General features: G+C 41.1%; 1 protein-coding gene and 1 long non-coding RNA gene across 3 annotated transcripts in view; one reads left to right on the top strand and one right to left on the bottom strand.

The window, feature by feature from the left end:
* The window catches only part of LOC145457805 (uncharacterized), a 569341-nt gene extending 559767 nt beyond the window's left edge, over window positions 1-9574 (bottom strand). Inside the window, exon 1 of the long non-coding RNA XR_013920975.1 lies at window positions 9556-9574. This is a non-coding gene — a long non-coding RNA (uncharacterized LOC145457805). The remainder of the gene's footprint in view (window positions 1-9555) is intronic.
* LOC145457518 (chromosome-associated kinesin KIF4A-like) overlaps window positions 1-17897 on the top strand; it is a 252540-nt gene that overhangs the window by 88950 nt on the left and 145693 nt on the right. The gene's annotated exons all lie outside the window — the stretch shown is intronic.

Genomic DNA, 17897 nt, shown 5'->3' with positions numbered 1-17897 from the left:
GACCCTATTAACAGCCAGAGACACCAAACTGCAATTTGCACTTGAGCAAAACAATAGATGAACATGAATCGCATATTTCAAAAGTAAAATGATTAGAAAATACGAAGAAATACCAAAAGCAGAGCCACTTGAAAAACGTATCTTTTTTGTCCCATTATGGCTCATAGGCGGGGTACAATGGGACAAGCGGTGGAGGAAAATGGGACGATAATCAATATATTAACACCGCATCAGTTATCAAGAAACTGAGAACTGCTGAAGAAAATGATGGATCAGCAGATGTCCAAGACCAGTTTTAATTTACATCCCGAAGTTTGGAATCGTAATGAAACTTGCATGAAGATCGCTGCCGGCTTGTCGATCCACATTCATTATAAGGGGTGGTAAAATAACCTTATAGCGCTCGATTTATTGCGTGACACTTCAATAGAGGATTTTAAGGAAGTGTTGGTGACGGTCTTGTTTCTGCGCACTCTTTTTGCGATTTCTGTATATTTTGTGGAATCTGCCTTTGGATATGATATCAATGGACCATTGTGCCCCAAGCAAATTGTCCCAAGATGCCCCACAGCACTTCTTCAGTGCAAAAAATGTTAAAATTGCAATCCTGCGCCTAAAATAGCATACAGGGCGGCTAATAAGTGCAATGACTAAGCTGTGTACCAATTTCAAACAAAACAAACGACATATACCCTCCTAAAACACGATCGAAAGGTAGCGGTGTAAATTTACGCAGGTTAGCAAAATTAAAGAACTTGCCATTTTCTGACAACGGCAGCGACACTGTCGAAATCAAACCACATCAGAGTTACGGCTGAAATGACAGTACTAAATCATCGAGGCGATGTATATTCTTTCTGACGGGCTTTAAAAATATTCGCGATGTACCATCGTGCCCCTGTTTCCATTGTGCCCCACCTTACTCTAAACCAGAGGCGGACATCTTCTCCAGTCGGAGGGCCGGATATAGGAAAGTTGAGTACTTGGCGGGCCGGATTGCTGAATCGATACATTATTCGTCCATTTATCCACATATAGAAGGAATAAATCGTATTTAATGAATGTATTTTAACGACGGCAATGTCATTTCAAAGCCATTTCTCGCCGATAATGACGAAGACAATCTGGATTTGAGAGCAGCATTGTCATACAGCCGCCGCTATGTCTGCTTCTCTCTGATCAATTAATACAGTGCTCTTCAACTGGGGTTTTCGTACACCCTAGGGCAGGGGCGGGCAACTTCTCCGGTCGGCGGGCCGGATAAGGGAAAATGAAGCACTTGGCGGGCCGGATTACAGAATATATACATTATACCTCAATCGCGTATTTATCCACATATACAAGGAATCCATTGTATTTAATGTAAGCTTCAAGTTTAAAGCATGGAGTCTAAAAACAGTGTTTATTGAATTTATTTACAGCAGCTATTGAAGTCAATCAGAGATCTGTGGTCGTTCAATATTGTCAACTAGTTTTTTGAACTCTGGTTGCATGTTGTATGCGGAACCCTTACTAAAAACTGCACGCGAATATCAGTTATACTGGAACACGGCCTTCCTCGTTAATGTTCGTGGCAGTGTTGGGATCAAGTCACTACCTTCGAGTCACAAGTCATCTCGAGTCATTGCACATTTCGACTCGAGTCAAGTCAAGTCAAGTCACCTGATTTTCAAAGGTGACTCGGGTCAAGTCAAGTCACTCGAGTTTTGTAGGTCACTCTAGTCAAGTCAAGTCAAGTCAAGTCAAGTCACGAGTCAAGCCAAGTTGAAATTTCAAAGTACTAGACATGATTCAAAGTCATCACATTTTGCTAGCTGTTTTAAATACAGATGAAGTACCCATTTATTCGGAATCGATGAACGAATATACATTTTGTTTGTTTTGAGATATTCATGATGTTTGTCGACTACTACGGTCATTTACACCAGGCCAATATTCTTCATATTTATTCCTCAACTGCCGACTTATAGCACGGCCCACTTCTAGGCTTTGTGTAAGACACCGCTTACGCGGACTAAATTGCGAGGAGTAATGGAATGAAGAGTTGATTTTACTCGCAAAAGGCGCTGTATCGCTCACGCATACGCAGAACTGCTCAACTACGCAAGTATAGCGGTGTAGCCTCAGTCTTTAAATATCAGCCAAAATACAGGATAGCAGACGAAACCTCAGAAAGTTTAAAAATGATATAGTTCAATACCCTACCCACCTACTTATCAAGGATATACAATCATAAATCTATGACCGATATTCGTTTGATTTAAATTATATACAAGAGGGCTAGTTGAGGTGAGCGAGTTTACGACAACGTCATCTGTTGTATAAGCTCCAATCATTGCGTTTGCGATCAATTTATTTGTGGTATAACAATTGAGGTTTGGCGAACTTATACAAGATACAGCGATTTAGTCGTCATCAATTACTTGATGACTTTAAATTGACTAGTAAATTTTGCTTCGAGTCATGAGTCAATCTACATTTCTGAAGTGTCGAGTCAAGTCAGGTCATTTTTCGAAGGTGACTCGAGTCAAGTCAAGTCATACGAAAAAGATGACTCGAGTCATCCCAACACTGGTTCATGGTAGAAAATGTAAGTAGACCCGAACCGAGCAAGTAGTTTAATGTCCATCTTACTCAGGTTCGCAATCTTGGATTCATTCTGTGACGCATAAAATTTTTCAATGCATTCACAACGAAATTTCAGAGTAAAAACTCTCGGCGGGCCGGACAAAATCCCTTCGCAGGCCGGATCCGGCCCGTGGGCCGTATGTTGCCCGCCCCTGCCCTAGGGTGTACCAGAATTTGCAAAGGGTGTACCACTCGGATGGGGTGTATAGGGGTGTACCAGATCCGAATTACAATGAGCCGATGGCTAGCTATCACAAATGCAGGTTTATGCGTCAGTACAGGTTGACGCACAGTTTAATGAGCAATATGGTACAATGTTTATCTCGAGTGTAATACAGTACACCGCTAGATTGTGATGTCATAAGCAAATATTTCTCCTATTCATTTAGCCGTCGGCAGTGGACCAATGGTTTCGTTGGTGTTGGAAAGGATGCAGTTAACAAACATGTGTTCAGCTAGCGATTTGTCTTTTAGTGATTCTTGGGAAACCGCCGCGATAGCTCAGACTTCTTGAATCGGTACTTCCTACCCGACGGTAATAAATACCGCAATGCACATCAATGAAGTGACGTAGCCAGCCAGGGGCGAAACAGCCATGTTAAAATCGAAACCCTATTGTTTTGAAATGCCGATTTTACGTCCAATATTTCGCCATACATTTGCAAGTTAGTATTTTGTTATTAGTGATGCAAATTAGCGACAATCGACTGTGTAAAACGGCATACGATCTGAGGTTACTGACATCTCTTGCATCCCGTGTGCTACTATCGACTGTGTGTGGGGCAGGCCTGACACGCAGTAGGCTGGTACGCCTGCTATCATCGCTGGTCTGAATTACCGCTTCTGCAGCAGGTTGCTTTACCTACTCTTTCCCCAATACTGTTACATTTAGGTTGATTAATGTTCGTAATGTCATGCTGTTGTGGGGCTGACACGAAATAAATTCCAATTTGCGTGGCGGGCGGCCTAACTGGCTCCGAATAGACTCTGAATACCATACTTGATTTGAGCTATTACTTAAACATAGAGATCAGAATAGGTGTGTCAAGGGTCGAGATATCAAAAGATGGGAAATATCTGAATCATCTGAAGTAGCGAGAATTGCCAAACAGAAATTTTGATTCGTGAAAATGATCCGCCATCGCGGAGGTGGTGTACTTATTTGTTCGCGAAATGGAGTGATTGAGAACCGCTAATGCCCCGGTCAGGGCATTGGCGAATAGTGAATACGTTTCGTATTACCGTAGATCTCGAACTCGCGAATTGATAGCGCAGCCTAGACAATTTAGGTAAAAAAACACGTACAACAGTGACAGAACAGACATGTGTCGTTACGTTTTATCGATATATTAGATAGTACGGCAATCTCGAGCACTAATTAGTATTTAGCAGTTCCTATAGCTTGCTATAATAACTAGGCCCATTACCGACTTCGGTGTTTTATATGAACAGGGGTGTACGAGTTTAAAGGGTGTACCACGTCGAAAAAGGTTGAAGAGCACTGAATTAATACACGGTGCAATCCATAATTTAGATTTCCAGGCGTTCGATAAACCCGGTACCCCAAATTTACGAATATATCAATTCATCTGGGTTGAGTGCATGGTAAATGCCGATAATGCAAGCCTTCTCGCTCTACTCTCTCACGCTGCGCAGTGTGCACGCACACACGTATGTAATAACATACAGTCACTAAAATCTGACGTTTAGGTAGGGTTACCATACGCCCTCTTTTAAGAGGATTTGTTCTCTTTTTTAACTTTTCTGAAAGTGTCCTCAGAGGACCTCCAAATGTATTCTTTTTTGAGATTTTGTCCTCTTTTTTGGGAATTTTGGTTAGATATAGGGCCAAATTCGACTGATACACAATAAGTCAGCACTGTAGTAACGCCCCGGCGACTATTTCGGCAGCTGGGCCGGAAAGTTGACCTTTTTTTAGTCAACCGCCTGATAACTTGAAAGAAAAACTGTATTTTGGGCGCTGAACGAGAAAGTTGACCCTTTTTATATAGTCAACCACCTGATAATGTGAAAGAAAAACTGTATTTTGGGCGCTGAGTGAGAAACTTGACCTTTTTTTTAGTCAACTGACCACGACGTGTGAAAAATTTACCATTTTTTCAGGATATTCCTCCGGTTTTGCAAGTTTTAAAATCCTCTTTTTGAATTTCCAAAGCAGGGATATCTAGACTAGTCTAGATATTCCTGTTCCAAAGTATCGTAAAGCAAGTAGTGCGGAATCTCGGCAAACCGCGGCCGCGGGCCAAATTATCATGTAAGACGGCAAACTGTCCGCGGGCCGTATGTTGCCCGCCCCTGCTCTAAATCGTGACTGTAAGTACCAGATTAAGCGATAACATTGAAACATATCGACTATAGACTATGGCGTAACAACATTTATATGTATTTATCATCGTAATCGATTGCATTTGAAAATTAATACAAATTAATCGTAATCGATTGTTTTGCAAATATAGTCGATTGCTGCGAAAAGGGACGGTAACTCAACTATTTCAGGTTTACATGAACTATTGACTATGGTAAAACCTGAGTTGAACAAGACATAGCCCTACATTAAACAAGGAATAATGGGATACATATCATACTGACAGAAGAATTGTCGGACTCATGAACATCATTGCTCATAAAAATGACATCACAGGCATTAATTAGCTCTGGATCAGGGGTGTCAAACATCCGGTCCGCCAGACGATTTAATCCGACCCGCGAGGCAATTCTGAGTAATGAGAAAAATTATTGCAATATCCAGCACATTTCTCTCAAAAGTTGAGGTCTTTAGTAGTAAATACTTTGACGTAAATAATTTCCAAAGACACTAATGTCGAACATGTTCATTGTTCATAAGCCACATTATAACCACCTGTTTTATTATTATTATATTCTTTATTCACAGTAAAACTGGTAGATACACACATAATCCGGGGAGCAACCTGCCCCCAAAGGAAAATGGCGAGATTGGAGTAAATTTTTAAAATTTCAGTAATACATTCAAATTGTTATACAATACAATGCAATACACGGAGAAGTCAGATTACAGAATTGCAGCAGATGAAGAATTGGCAAGGGTTGCAGAGCAGAGGTAGAGATGATTGAAGATGAAGAATCGAAATTACAGAAATTATGCTGTGATTCACAAGCGTAATTTTAGTCCAGTGGTGCATTCAAGGCCTTCCGAAGAATGTGCACAGTGCCCAATAATGTGATCTTTTGGATCATGTCGAATCGAACGTTACCTAGAATTTGTTGGATATGTCTCATGAGTTTTTTGCTCACGACCCCTGTAGCACCAATGACTATCGGTACAATGTTTATTTTGCATCGCCACATTTTCTCACATTCCATTTTGAGATCTGCGTATTTGGAGTATTTTTCTGATTCTTTTTGCAGTAGGTTGTGATCAGCTGGGACAGCCAGTTCAATGAATAAGCATTCTCTTTTCTTTTTTAGTTTGACGATTATATCCGGGCGGTTGCTCCTGATTTCGCGGTCAGTTATAACTGGTACATCCCACAGAATTTTTACTTGTTCGTTTTCTGTCACTGGTGCTGGGCTGTAATCGTACCAATTTTTTGTCGAAGTGGTGATGTTAAAATGTTTGCATAATTCAAGATGAATGTAGTGACCAATCCTATTGTGTCTCCATGTGTATTCGGTAGCTGCAAGTGCACCACAGCCGGACATGAGATGTGCTACAGTTTCATTTTGGTTGTGGCACATTCTGCATTTGCCGTCCGTGTTTTGCTTCAGAATTCTTTTGCGATAGTATTTTGTAGGAAGCGATTGGTCTTGTGCTGCGAAAATGAATCCTTCGCTTGCCGGTTTCAGGCCAGAGCTGGATAGCCAGGTCCATGAAAGCTCGTCTACATGGGGCTGTGAAGTTAACTTCTTGTGCTGTCCATGAAGAGGCATCGACTCCCATATCGTTTCTCTCATTTTCAGCGTTGCATTTTTGCATCGGACTCGTGCTGCTTTTGCTATTGTTGTGGGTTTAGCAACAGTGTTTTCTGCAGTGTACAGGTTAGCTGTTTCCAAGTTGACTTCTCTGGCGTACTTGTCGTGACGATAGCTCAGAGATTTTGTTTTGCGCTGTTTGTCTTCCTGTGCAATGAGTTTGCAGTAAATGTTATCGCTGTTGTTGATGTACTGTGACAAGCCGATGATTTCTGTTTTGAAGGTTTGTTCAATTTCTTGTAGTCCTCGACCACCCTTTTTTCTGGGGATGTACAGTCTTTGTGTATCAGATTTTGGGTGATGCATGTGGTGCATTGTCATCAGTTTTCTCGTCTTTGTGTCCAATTTTTTAATTTCATCTTTACGCCAGTTCACCACACCAAAGCTATATCTCAAGACAGGCACTGCAAGACTGTTTATGGCATTGATTTTGTTTTTGGAATTGAGTTCAGTTTTGAGAATTGACTTGAGCCTGCTGATGTATTCTTTTTTTAGACTTGATTTCATTGCAGCATGTTTAATGTTGTCGCTTTCACAGATCCCTAGATATTTATAGTGATCTTCGGCATTCAATTCTGTTATGGTTTCGTCCATTTTGAAGTTCATGTCGCCAGTGCTGGTGGCTCTTCCGCGTCGTATGGTAAGTTTTGAGCATTTATCCAAGCCAAATTTCATTTTTATATCTTCCGAAAACTCATGAACAATTTTCATTTGGTTATTCAGGTCCGTGTCGGATTTCGCATACAGTTTCAGATCATCCATGAACAAAAGGTGATGAATCTTTTGACCTTCAGAATTTGCTGCTTTTTTCATCACGTATCCTGTTTCATTTTTTCTCAGCAACTCACTGAGTGGAGCTAAGCTGAGGCAGAATAGAAGTGGTGAGAATGAGTCGCCTTGGAAAATACCATTGCATATCTGAATTGAACAGGTTTCTGTTTCACCTTGGTCATGTTTGATCAACAGTTTTGTATGCCAATTTTTCATTGAATTTTCAATAAATCTGATGATGATCGGATTCATTTTGTACATACGCATTGTTTTCAGTATCCACGTGTGAGGGACTGAATCGAAAGCTTTTTTGTAATCTATCCATGCCATGCTGAGGTTAGTGTGTCTCCTCTTGCAGTTTTCAAGAATGGTTTTGTCAAGGAGCAGGTGGTCCTTACAGCCAAGGGCGCCTTCCTTGCATCCTTTCTGCTCAGGCGGTAGAAGATTTTCTAGGTGTTTGTAGCTTCGTTTTGCCAGGATTTTGGTCAGTGTTTTGTACATGGTTGTCAGGCATGTTATTGGCCTGTAGTTCTTGGGGTCCATGGTGTTTTCATTTTTTGGAATAAGATAGGTGATCCCTTGTGTGAACCAGGCTGGGATCTCGTGCGAGCTGGTTGAGGATAAAAGCTCATTGTAGGTCACCGCTAGGTAATTATGTGTTGCAGTTAGTTTTTTTTTAGACAAAAGTTTTTGATCTGGTCAGGACCAGCTGCTTTCCAGTTCAGTGAACTCTTTAGGGCCTCCTTGATTTCTTGTTTTGTGATTTCTGACCATTGTTGTTCTGGTGTTTGTAGATGGTCAGTGTGGAGGTCTTGTATCCAATTTGCATTTGAGTTGTGCAATTTTTTGGTTTCCCATATTTTCTTCCAAAATGATTCCACATCTGCAATGGCTGGTATTTTGCTGCTGGTAATTTTTTGATTTGACTTTTGTTTCATCATTCGAAAAAATTGTCCAGGTTTGCGAACAAATAACAAATTTTGGCGATATTGTGTTTCTCGTTTTTTATATCGTTTCAATCGTTGTGCTTTGGCGCATATTCTCATTTTTAATTCTTCTTGCAACATTGTCACTTTTTCTGTTGACTGCAGTTTGGTTTGGTGCTCCAGTTCTATTCTTTTTACTTTATTTTTTACTTTGCGGGAAACATTTCCTTTTTTTAGTTCTGAGAGTATCGCAACGTCACACCTTAGTTTTGCGATTTTGTTTTCAGTTCTGCGTTGCCAAGCTGGCGTATACCTTCCCCTTTTTTTGTTGACAGTTCTTGGTATTTTGCAGTGCCTTTCTGAGATAACTGCCGCAGTGCTGTAAATGAGGTTGTTGATTGTTGTCAAGGGACATTGTGGTCTTTCTCCTTTTTTGTCATTTAGAGTTGCAGGTAGTATGGTTTCTGTCAAAATTTTGTTCGCTACTGCAATATCAGTTTTCAGTTTCTTTGTAATTTGTAAGTCAGGTAACTGCACTCTGTCATTTACATTCAATGTGGATTTCATGCGGTCGATGATTTGATTTTTGATCTCCAATTCTAATTCCGTGTCTATGTCGCCATCGTTAGGTGTTGTTGATTCATTCGGGTGCCCGGTGGTATTTTGTAATTCTACTTCTGCGATGTTCGGGTCATCAAGTGATTGTTGTGGGTTCAGGTCATCTTGGCCGAATTGCAGTTCCATTGCCTCAGAGTTTTCTATGTTTTTGTTACACATTTCTCCCTCGATTTCTGCGAGTTCTTGTTCAGATAATTTTTTATTTTTTATTACACAACGTCTCATTGTTGCCAGGGTATTGGCAGTCATGGATGGAGAGTTGCTCGTTCTCTCTCTCCATTTTTGAAAAGTTCCTTCGGTTACTCCTGCCGAGTTTTCAAATTTAGCTAAGAAGTAACATCTCATTATTTCTTTATACTCTTCTTTACTCCATCTGTGTCTCTTCTTTTTTTCTTTTGCAGCAGAGCTGTTTTGTGAGCCACAGTTCGGTGTTGCACAGGCGCCATGTTGAGAAATATCTTCTCTTTGGTGTTCCTGTGTGGTCGGAGTTGACGAGTCCTCTGGGGTCATCCGCTTGGTCCCACGGCGGGTACGTCCAGGTGCGATATATCCAGATCGTTTCGCAGGCATTCACAGCAGTGATGCGTCAGTTCAGAAGTTAGGTTAAGTTAAAGTAATTAATTAATTATTAATTAATTCTTAATACAACCAAATACTCCAAATACCAAATACTTATTACTATTATTATTACAAATATGAGTGGTGCTTTTCGCCATTTATGGCCTTGTGCGCCACGGTCATCAGGAAATTCAAATCAACCAGTAACTAAATGAACTTATTACAACTTATCACAAACTCGGCGACGGCGGTGGACAATTGCGATAACGAGAGTAGGTTGCGTATGGTGAACGGCATATGTAACTGATTGCAATAGGTTATTAAAAACGATCGATGAAAGTCGTATTTAATGCATGATATTAAAAAGTGTTCGACTGTTTCGATGACATCGCATTCTTCGCACATTGAAGAGTCCGGGCAGCCGATTCTGAATAAGTGGGATGCTACTCCACAGTGTCCTGACCGTAATCGAAATATCAGGCGTTCGATATGGCGACTGCCGTTTTTCTCGGGTCCTGTGGTGAGTGTGCTGTGGAATTGCTTGTGGTGTGATCCCCGTTCATCGGCAGAGTATTCGCATTGCCAGATCTCCTGGATAACTCTCTTCATCGCGGCTTTGGCGTCTGGCACGGTAATGATTGGAGTATGGCTCGATCGATCTTGCGTTGACGAGCCTACTCGGGCTAATTCGTCTGCCTGTTCGTTACCTGGAATTCCTGCGTGTCCTGGAACCCAAGAAAATTCAACAGTTATAGCGGAATCATGGATATGTTTAAATATTTCCAATATGGATGCAATCACGTTATTTGATGGTCGGTTCAGAGGTCTAGAAACCGCCGTTAATGCGGATAGGCAATCTGAGAAGATGACGTAACTGTGGTTTCGCGTGCCGTGGTCGAGTATCCAAAATAATGCATGCTGAATCGCCTTCAATTCCACTGTAAAGGCTGATGATATCGGTGAGCAGGTACGAGAGATTGCGATATCATGTACAGGAAGATATAGACCCCGTAACCAGCGCCATTGGAATTTTTGGAGCCGTCTGTGTAGATTGCCACACTGCCCCAATATCGTTCAAACATGAAATCTAGGCATATGGATTTGATGTTTTCCAGTATTTCGCATTTCGAAGTGTATTTAAGTAGATCCAGGTCTGCGACGGGGATCGGTATTGTCCATGGTGGTGTGGTTAACCACTGTTGTGTCTCAACAGTCACGCTGTCGAGAATATGCGATCGTGAAATGATGTTAAAAGTTTTAAAATTCGGTTTTGTGATGCAGTATATTTCATGCCATGAGTCTTCTATTACGTTAAGATAAGGATGTCGAGACGGTTGTTGTCCAAGTAATTGGCATCGGTAGTTCATGCTTAGATACTTGTGTCGTATGTGTAAGGGCATTTCGCCGCACGCTGCTTGCAATACGCAGACGGGTGTGCTACGCATAGCTCCACAGCAGATCCGTAGCGCTGTGTTTTGTATCGTCTGGAGCCGCTGTAGGTGGCATTTAGGAGCGAAACAATACGCGGGCAGTGCATAGTCAATAAGTGACCGGATAAACGTTCTGTACACGATCAGTAGAGTTTCTTTACCGGCACCCCATGTGGTACCTGTGAGGAGGCGGAGCATATTCAATCTCCTGCTGCATTTAGCACTTATTTCCTCTATATGATGTTTATACGATAGTTTTTTATCAAATGTAACCCGGAGCGAGCGCTTCTTAGTAAAATACATTGCTACGTTTTTTGATTTCGATAGTATGAAGCCCCATTGTAAACAATAGCGCTCGATTGCATCCAAGGACATTTGTACCTCTGAAATTAGCGATATTACGTTGAGACCACTTTGCCATATGGCACAATCATCCGCGAAAAGAGAATTCTCACAACCTATGACCGAGGGTAAGTCGTTGATCATAACTGTGAAGAGTAGAGGTGAAATAGTACTTCCCTGTGGAATACCATTCTCGAGAACTTGCTTTTCAGATAGGCTATTTCCCACTCTAACTTGGAATGATCTATTTGAAAGAAAGCCAGCGATCCAGGATAACATTTGACCTTTTATACCTAATTGATCAAGTTTATATAGAAGCCCGTTGCGCCACACCATGTCGTATGCGCTTTTAATGTCCAAAAAAACTGCAACGACAGTTCGCTGGTTGTGAATAGCCTTGTATGCTTCATCGTGAAGTCGTAGTATATGATCGAGAGTACTGCGTCCATTACGAAAATCCGATTGAGACCTATTCAGTAAGTCATTCGATTCTAGGTACCTGCGTAGTCGTTGACTCACCATACACTCCATAATCTTACACACATGACCAGTAAGTGCGATAGGGCGGTACGACGTCGTATTAGAAGGGTTTTTGTCTTTTTTCAAGATCGGTATGACCAACGAATGCTGCCAATCATATGGAAGGTCGCCACTTGTCCAGGACTGATTAAACAGATTCAGTAATTTCTGTAGTGCCAAGTGCGAGAGGTTTTTCAACATCAAATAGCAAATTGAATCCTCGCCTGGAGCAGTGTTTTTGCGTGATGACATGGCGTATTTGAGCTCTTCCATACTGAACGGTTTGTTTATAGGGTCATTGGTACATAGAAGGCGGGGTACAGAGAATTGCCGTTCGAGATTATGCTTGATTCGTACGAATTCGGTTCGGTAGTTCCCTGAACTGCTGAGGAAAACTCTGCCGCCATTGCATTTGCTTTCTCTCTGTCGTCAGTGATTGTACCGTTGTGTAGCTCGAGGGGTGGTATGGTGGGTAACTTTCGCGTTCCTGAAAGCGCCGGTATTGTACTCCAAACTCTAGAAATTCCTGTATTTTTATTCAAGGTCCCACAAAATTTCTCCCAGCAGATACACTTCGCTTTCAAGATGGTACGTCGGCACTGAGACCTCATATGCTTGTATCGTATGATATCGTCGATGTGGAAGCTACGTCGCATTTTGAGGAATGACGCGCGCTTCCGTCGTATAGCCCGATCACATTCTTGAGTCCACCACGGAATTGGGGTCTTCCCGGTGTCTTTCGTAATTGCAATAACCACCTGTCGGCAGTGTTAAGTTGTTACTAAAGTATCCATCAATAACAATTTAACATTGACGCAACATTCTAAGAAGGCAAAAATTCCACATTCAGTTCAGAGTTTTCTAATATGGACTCGACAAACGTTGAATATCGGTCTTTTATTCAATCTAACACAACCAAGAATTCCAAATTGAACAACAACGTAGAATCGTAGATTCATGCTTTCGTTATGAAGATGTAGGCCTATAAGCGGGAGATTCCCAATAGTGATTGCTCGTCCGATGCTCGATAGAATGCAAAATGATACAACAGCAACGAGGAAAATATATAGGCCAGCGAAAGGACAATTAAACATTAAAAAAACGATCTAATCACTAATATCGAACAATAGAAACGATTAGAAAACAAAATAAAAATGAAGGACAGGTGACTTGCAAACTGATTCCCTAAAACCATGAGTCGCATCATCAAATAAAGAACAAAAAATAGCAACCGCAGTCACAAACGAAGGCTTGTTTATTTAAATTTGTAAAATTTTCAGACCTGCCGCGTGTTTTCAACTCCGCTCTTTTTCGGCTGGATACGCCGTACGCGCCTGCTTGATAGTATGGTAATTTTGTCACCATATACAAGGCACTAAGTAATTGGCGATAAAAACGCTCACGAGGCGCTATAATAGTAGATATTTTGCATTTAGATTGGTTATTAATTATATCACATGATGACGTCATACCTTTGTGACGTTTATGAACCCGCACATACCTACGGAGAATTAGCATCCGACACCTATAACCAGGCCGTGTTATTTTTGGCATATGCCAAAACTGCCAAAAATAGCTTATTTTTGGCATTTTTCAATTTTTATTTTTGGCAATTTTGGCATCGTCCTCTAAATAGATAGTTTCAGACTCGAATTAGTCATAGAAACGCTTTATTTGGGTCAGTTTATCAAAAGAAACCACAAAATGTACAGCATAGGCCTACACTTATAATCAGTGCCAACAAACAATAAGAAGAAGAAAAAACCTAGCGATTTCATAGGTTAATCATATCAAACGAAAACACAAAATTTGCAGTATCATCTCGGAATCGGTACCAATAGGCAAAAAGAAAGAGAAGCCTAACAAACACGCTCACCACCTGATTGCTATAGCTGTTGAATAGACTCATATTGTTTGCACTGTAACAGTGCTTCCATACGCAGGTCGAATCTGGGAAATATCGGATTCAACAGTAGCCGTTCAGGGAAAGAATGTAGCCAGTCCTCCTAACAGGTTTTCAGAGCTTCAAAATTTTCGGAGAGCCGAACCGGCTTCCAAGCATCATGAAAAGAAATCACTTCGCTAGTGCCATCGATCTCATCGCGGAAAGAATTTTCTTCACAATACTTTTCCGGGAGTTTCCTGTGTTGTCTCTCAACACATTCTATTTTGTAGCCCGACCATCCCATCTCCTTCAGTCTATCGAGATATTTTCGGAGGACTTTTGTCACTTCAGGTGGCTTTAGTATTACCAAGTCACATGGAAGAGTCCTGGGAGTGTTAGCTTGTTTAAGAACATTGACGCAACAAGACACTATCTGGCAAAACGAGACTGCAGCTCAGAATAGCCAGACAGTTTGTTGTGTCACAATGTTCAACTCGATCACAATGCAAAAATCGTGGTTGATTTTGGAGGTTCCAGATCCATGAGCAGAATACAATTAATATTTTAGTAATCAGTACAGCGGCAGCTTTCCATTGATACCCGTTTTATCAAATTTAGCGCTCGGCAAGCGGGTCAAAAATCGTCGTAAAATTGCCTTTGGACAAATGGAAAGTATGATGAAAACCAAATGCAGTCAGCCGCTCAATCTCGCTGTGCCCACATCATTTAGGACACCATGCTTTCACCCCTAATGAGTGGGCTGGACCGAAACCTGCCCTTCAGACACGCTCTTCTCGCTTGTATCGCGGCCCCGTTAACATAACACCATGAACGAACTACGCTATTGGCAGGCCGTGTTGTTTTTGGCATATGCCAAAAATTGCTTATTTTTGGCATTTTCAAATTTTTATTTTTGGCAGTTTTGGCATCTGGCTCCTGAAATGCCAAAAATAACACGGCCTGCCTATAACCATGGCCCAGATATTGACAGTAAGTTGAAATTTAAGGAACCACAGATGTTGAGATTACTGAAACCATATGTGTGTACATTCGGCGTCAAATCTGACGAATAGACGTCATTCTCGGTAACGTCCTTCTCGGTAATGTCCATTCTCGGTCGTGCTTTTCTCGGTAATGCCATGCTAGGTTATGTACATTCTCGATGATGTGCATTCTCGGAATTAACATTCTCGGTATTAGTACATAACCCCTTAGAATCATTCATGAAACGTGTGATGACTGATGTCGCCTGCGGGACAAAAGGTGCCACTGCTCTGTCCTCAATTTCTCCTTGAGCCAATTCACATCCTCGCGACATCAGAATGGTGCATTACGCTGGATTCGGTCCGCTACGTCATTATGACAATACTGTCGCACAGAGTTGGCATTAGCAGTGAAAATAAATGAATAGGAAGATAGATCGCCTTTCCTTTGTTGGCACGACAATCTCCATATGCTCGTTCCCATTGAGCTAAGCATAACGACGCGTATCACGATAAATTGTTTAGACACGCATCCAGACTCCAAATATATATTCTTATCCAGGGACGTAAAAGCCGCATCTCAATCCCTACACTAGAGGAGTCTGAACGAGGTGAGGCCATTCAGATCGTAAATCGTGGTTAAATAGAATATGATGGCACGGCGATATTCAAGTAGGCTTACAAAATTTCCTTGGTATGTTTTCGTGCAAGGATATGCGATGTGCGAAAACATGGAAACTAGAAAATTTTCTGCTTTTTGGAATTATATTAGAATTAGAATTACAGCTACACAGTGTTTTACAACTTATATTAGGATAAGAATTACGACAACACATTTTTGTTTCCAAATTAGATTCGACTTGGAACTATTGTATTCCCAAAAACGACAAGCTCAAAGTAAGGGCGTATAGTGATTCTAGCAGTTGCTTAGTTCTGATTTTGTAGTTTTTTTCATCTTCGGCTCAATCACTTGAATCAAGGTTCAATTCAAATTCTTGTGGAGAGTATGTCATGTTAATATGTAGCTCCATATTATAATAGTGAGTAATATTAAAAATTAAAATTGTTGCTAAAAACACGCAGCTATAAGCTATACAAAACATATATAGTTGTAAAGTTAACTACCAGACACGCACTGTTTTCCCTAATTAGTCTAACGTTGTTTAAGTCTGGATGCGCAGTCTGTCTAGGCAAGTTAGGAAGCCCTCGCAGTATACCCGGTTATAGTACGCCCATCATTCTTTGTTTTGTTTGTTTGTTTGATATTCATGGTGTTTCCGCTACATTGGTTAGGGTTACCATATGTCTTCTTTTAAGAGGATTTGTCCTCTTTTTTCAATAAATTGAAAGTGTCCTCGAAAAACGCCTAAATGTCCTCTTTTTTAGAAATTTGTCGTCTTTTTATAAAAAGAAAGTTATAAAATGCGATCAGAACCTCGACTCCGACGCAGCGAACGACAAAGTTGGCAAGACAATCGACGAAAAATACGGCGCGACGGGTATTTCGGGAGTGGAGATGGGAAAGATTACTTTTCTTTTAGTCAACACCACAAAAGTAACGCAAAATACGGATCATTCGGGAATCGAGTCAAAGTGATGACCTTTTTTAATATTTTAGTCGACACACTACTATTGATCGAAAAATTCTCAAAATTATCAGTTTTCTTAGAGCTTTCAGAATTTTTGAAAAGTGTCCTTTTTCTCGGATCTTAAAATATGGTAACCCTACCCTTGGTCATTTTACACCAAGCCGATACTATTATAATTTTTAATTCCCTATTTACCGACATGTAGCACGGCCCACTTCTAGGCTTTTATAAGACACCGATTACACGGATCACGTGGAGAGAAGCGTGGATAAACCTACAACACTTCAAAAGGAATTCACGAGTAGGCCCATTGTATGTAGGGAAATAGCAGGAAATTAACCGAAATCGAGCACGAATCTAAATTTGCTTTTGAGGCTAACGACCAGTCGCCAGTAACTGGGCGAGAACACCGAAATACATTGCCAGTATCCATTAGGGTTGTCCAAAATTTGGAAAATCTTACAAATCTTCCGTTGTAATGTCTTATTCTATAGATTGTTGATAAAAAACGACACTGGGCCTAAAAGAAGCTCACAGGAAGGCCGTTAAGATTTCGTGCAAAGCGTTTGAAAGTAGCTGCCCAAGAATGGGCGTGCCACCGACCATAGAACGGCGAGAAGCCTAGTAATCACGAAACCACGGCTCTTGATTGGCTAATCGGCTATGCTTCAATGACCACGACAGCAGCAGCTTGATGATGAGGTGATCAAGGAGTCTGCTACCGGCGGCGATTCTGAAACCGCATTGCATGTAGGTTGACTGAAAATGACTTAGGATTGTTTAGGGTATGTTGAGGTACGAAATACATGATGTAAAAACAACAACTGCTTCACAAAAACGTCTAAATTATGACTGCTTTATTGTGTAGGAAACCGCAGTAGCCTATATGTCTTGTTTTCAACGAGGGAAAGCATAGGCGCTTATGCAAGTGGCGACGGATTCCTTATTGTTTCAGAAAGGCTATATCATTATTGAATACAAATATAAAGCCTAACAATGACACTTCAATTTGTGTGATCTTATTGGGCTCAGGTTGTAGTACGTAGTTGAAGTTTTGAATGATCTAGGGATCGGTTGAATCAGACGGTTAGGCTTGGCACTTATCAGATGTCTACAGCAAATTGAATTCTCACTTGTAAGTGTTTTCAAAGTCCCTAATGATGCCGCAGAGACGAGGTGTAAATGTAAGCACGGACTATGCTTGATATTATATAAACACTATGCTGGATACTATGCACTATGCAGCATTGTCTGTGCTTTCCCTTACACCCCTTTTATGCACGATTATCAAGGCCTTTGGCATATCATATCCAGCATAGTATGTGCTTACTTTTACACCTCTTTTCTGCACCAGCATCAAGGTCTTTGACAACACTTGCAAGTGAATACAATTTGATGTAAAAGCATCTGATAAGTGCCAAGCTAACCCGCTGATTCAGCCGATCCTTGGAGCTTTCACAACTTCAACTATGTACTACAACCTGAGCCCTATAAGCTCACACAGACAAAGTAGTGTCATTGTTAAGCTTTATATTTGTATTCAATAATGATAGATCCTTTCTGAAACTAGGAATCCGTCGCCACTTGCATAAGCGCCTATGCTTTCCCTCGTTGAAAACAAGGCATATCAGCTAAGGCGGTTTCTTTCACAATAAAGCAGTCATGCTTTGGACGTT

This window comes from Botryllus schlosseri, chromosome 2 (assembly GCF_051294905.1).
Source record: "Botryllus schlosseri isolate E-star chromosome 2, Bs_hap1, whole genome shotgun sequence".
Classification (NCBI taxonomy): domain Eukaryota; kingdom Metazoa; phylum Chordata; class Ascidiacea; order Stolidobranchia; family Styelidae; genus Botryllus; species Botryllus schlosseri.
Note: the sequence above shows the minus strand (reverse complement) of the source record. Positions and strands in the feature narration are given on the sequence as shown.